The sequence below is a fragment of the Corylus avellana genome, chromosome ca1, assembly GCF_901000735.1.
Source record: "Corylus avellana chromosome ca1, CavTom2PMs-1.0".
Classification (NCBI taxonomy): Eukaryota; Viridiplantae; Streptophyta; class Magnoliopsida; order Fagales; family Betulaceae; genus Corylus; species Corylus avellana.
In genome coordinates this window covers 33,596,934-33,600,779 of record NC_081541.1, presented here as the reverse complement: position 1 = coordinate 33,600,779, position 3,846 = coordinate 33,596,934, and the positions used below count along the sequence as shown (strand labels likewise).

At 36.3% G+C, this 3,846-nt stretch overlaps 1 pseudogene; it reads left to right on the top strand.

The window, feature by feature from the left end:
* LOC132170467 (G-type lectin S-receptor-like serine/threonine-protein kinase B120) lies at positions 1-3,629 on the top strand (annotated as a pseudogene).
* The last annotated feature ends 217 nt before the right edge of the window (positions 3,630-3,846 follow it).

The window sequence follows — 3,846 nt, the reverse complement described above, 5'->3', positions numbered from 1 at the left end:
ATTTGCTCTGCTTCTAATCATGTCTTATTACAGAGCATGCTTCTCCATAGTTGGTGATACCCTTTCACCAGGTCACTCTCTTTCAGAGAGCGACACCATAATATCTCAAGGTAGCAAATTTGAGCTCGGTTTCTTCAAACCAGGCACTTCATCAAAAATCTACCTGGCCATATGGTATAAAATGTTTCATGAGGAAATTGTTTGGGTAGCAAACAGAGAAAACCCTTTGTCTCACCCATCTTCCTCAAGACTTTACCTCTCAGAAAATGGCAATCTACTCCTTTTTGAAGGTTCCTCCGAGATCCCAGTTTGGTCAACAAATTTGATATTTCCCCAGTCAAATATAACTGAAGCAGTCCTTGGTGATGATGGAAATTTTGTTTTGAGAGGTAGATCGAACACGTCTTGTATATTTTGGGAGAGTTTCGACCACCCAACCGATACATTGCTGCCAGGTGCGAAGGTTCGGGTCAATAAGGTTACTGGAAAATCACAGCAACTCATTTCGTGGAAAAATTCAGAAGATCCAGCACCTGGTGTGTTCTCTTCGGGGGTAAACCCATATGGAAGCAATCAGTTTCTCTTAGAGTGGAACAAATCCCAAATCTATTGGAGTTCGGACGTTTATAATGGAACAGCTTTACGCTCAGTTTATGAAAACAGCATTATCTTCAACTTAAGCTTTGTGTCAAGTAAAAATGAAAGTGAGAGATATTTTACTTACTCTCTTCGTAATCCTTCATACCTTGCTAGATATCGAATTCACCAAACAGGACAGCTTAGGGCACTGGTGTGGCTGCCTGGCGTCTCCGTTTGGAGTACATTTTGGGCTGCACCGGCGACCCTATCTGATGTCTACGCTTTGTGTGGTGAATTTGGCGTGGTACAATACCCTGAGAATTTCTCAAACCCTTGTGAGTGTCTAAAAGGTTTTGAACCATTTTCGATGAACTACACCAGACTAAATGATTGGTCAGGCGGTTGTGTGAGGAAATCTCCTTTGCAATGTGAGAATAATACGCATGCTAATGTCAAAAAAGATTGGTTCATGAAAATATCAAACATGCGATTGCCTGTTTATTCGAAAGAATATAATTTGGCCTTGAATGCTAGCAGATGTGAATTGGCTTGCATGGAAAATTGTTCTTGCACAGCTTATGCTTATAATAGGAGTGGGTGTATGATATGGGAAGGAACTCTTTTGAACTTACAGCAACTTTCATATGGTGGCGAGATTGGACAAGATATCTACCTCAGACTTGCTGCTGCTGAGTATCCAAGTACCCAAGGTGAAAAATATACACAAAATTTATGTTATCTTTCCTTTTGAACTAATACTTAATTTCCCTTTTATGGTTTAGCTAATAGTGATTATTCTCATCAGAATCAGGCAAAAAATGGAAAGTATGGGTAGCTGTGCTGGTCCCTGCAACATGGCTTATCTTATGCCTCTTAATTTGCTTTTCATGCAAAGGAAGGCTCAAACCCAAGGGTAAGTGCATGTGAATTTTCTAACCGTATATAAAAATCACTTTAAAAAAATTACAAGGAAGTCTACCTTAATCTAAGACAAGAAAATTGTCAAAAGTCCTTGTTCTTAGGGAAGTCACTTAACAAACTTTTCTAATGGCCTAACAATGAAAAGCAAATAGTATCATTAGTAATTGGTTAAGTTTGATGGGATCCTCCTACGAACTTCACCATGTCTTCGGGAAGGAGCTTTGCAGTTATTTGGTCATTTTACTAAAATGGGAATGAATTCCTAAATTATTAGTTCTTATTTGCGAAAATGCCTATATAAACTTACCTTTAGATACTGGCATTGCTCATAATGGTTGAACTTTGGTGAACCTAATGATGTCACCTCAATTTTTCTCTGACCAAACACTACATTTCCATGTATAGTGACCAATTCTTATCATTTTAGATCAAACAGGAGAGAGCCCTTCAAGTTATAATCTACTATTATTTGATTTTGATGCTGAAATCGATGCAATCAATGATGAAATGAATACTAACAATAATATGAAGAAGAGAGAGAAAGATGCCAAGTTACCACTATTTAGTTATGAGAGTGTATTAGCTGCAACAAATAATTTCTCAGCTGTGAATAAACTTGGAGAAGGAGGTTTTGGACCTGTTTACAAGGTACGTTACATTTTCCTCTTCCTGATGAATGTGCTTTCTACACTATTAAGAAAACCAACATTAATGGTAAACCTTCATGAAAGTTTAAAGAGCTTTTGGTTCTTCTTCATAGGAAAAATTACTTAGAGGGCAAGAAATTGCAGTGAAGATGCTTTCAAAAAGATCTGGATAGGGTATTGAGGAGTTCAAAAATGAGACAATACTCAGCATAGAAATCTTGTCAGACTGTTAGGTTGTTGTATTGAGCAAGATGAAAAGATATTAATATATGAGTACATGCCCAATAAAAGTTTGGACTTCTATCTTTTTGGTAAGTGCACGTTTATGTATATATATGTGTATATATTTTTTTCTCATATGTTTCTAGGTTCTTAAGCACTAATTTCCTTGGTTGTACTATTCAAATAGATCCAACCAAGAAGAAGATGCTAGGATGGGAGACACGCATACGCATTATTGAAGGGATTGCTCAAGGGCTTCTTTATCTCCATCAATATTCAAGGTTACAAATCATACATAGAGATTTAAAACCTAGTAACATTCTCTTGGATAGTGAAATGAATCCAAAAATATCAGATTTTGGCATGACTCGAATAGTTGGAGGCAATGAAACATAGGCAAACACAAACCGAATTGTTGGAACTTAGTAAGTATGCAACTTGTTTTACATTAATTGAGCAAGCTAAATTTCTCTTGTTTTACATTTACTTAGTAAGTAACATTCTCTTGGTACTTTCAATTCCTAGCTAAATTCATTGAGCAAGCTATTGATAGGTTGATTGACTAAATTTTGGAATGTAGTGGCTATATGTCTCCCGAATATGCTGTGGATGGGTTGTACTCAATAAAGTCTGATGTGTTTAGCTTTGGAGTATTGGTGTTAGAGATTATGAGCGGCAGGAAGAACACTAGCTTCTATAACAACGAGTCACTTAGTCTTCTTAGATATGTATGTGGCTTTTATACTCTCCCAAATTCCTCATGCATGTTCTACAATAATCTTTTAAATTAAAATGCTATTACTTTTTACTTAAATTTTTTCTTATTTGAAATGAAACTAGGCTTGGGAGTTGTGGAGAGACAATCGAAGTTTGGACTTGATGGAGCCAACAATAGGATATGCTACTTTCACTTCTATTCTATTGAGGTTCATTAACATTGGCCTTCGTTGTGTCCAAGAAAGCCCGACTGATCGACCTACCATGTCTGGTGTAATCTCAATGATTAGCAATGAACATGCACCTCTACCTACACCTAAGCAACCAGCGTTTTCCATAGGCCGAAATATGATGGACACAAATTCAACAATTTACAGTGCAGGAAATTGCTCAAAAAATAGTGTAACTATTTCAGCAATGGAAGCCCGATGATTGACTCCTATGTGAAAGAAAAGAAATGTTGGAGAAGCAATCTTTTCAGCCTAATTTGTATACATGTTGATATGCTACATAATTGTCACTAAATGTTGTCTTAGTTCACTCATTTTAGTTTTGTTGCCAATGATACTATAGATAAAAATGTTTGTTTGTTTTTGTTTTTTTTTTTTTTTTTTGTAGGGCTATAGATATAAATGTTGCCAACAACTTCAGGTGTCTTTAAAAGATTATCAGTTATTGATTTCCTTCCCTTTATTCAGTAAACTAATTGGCTGCCTAAAAGGGTTGAAATCCGAAATCTTGGCTTATTTCTTTTCATGTT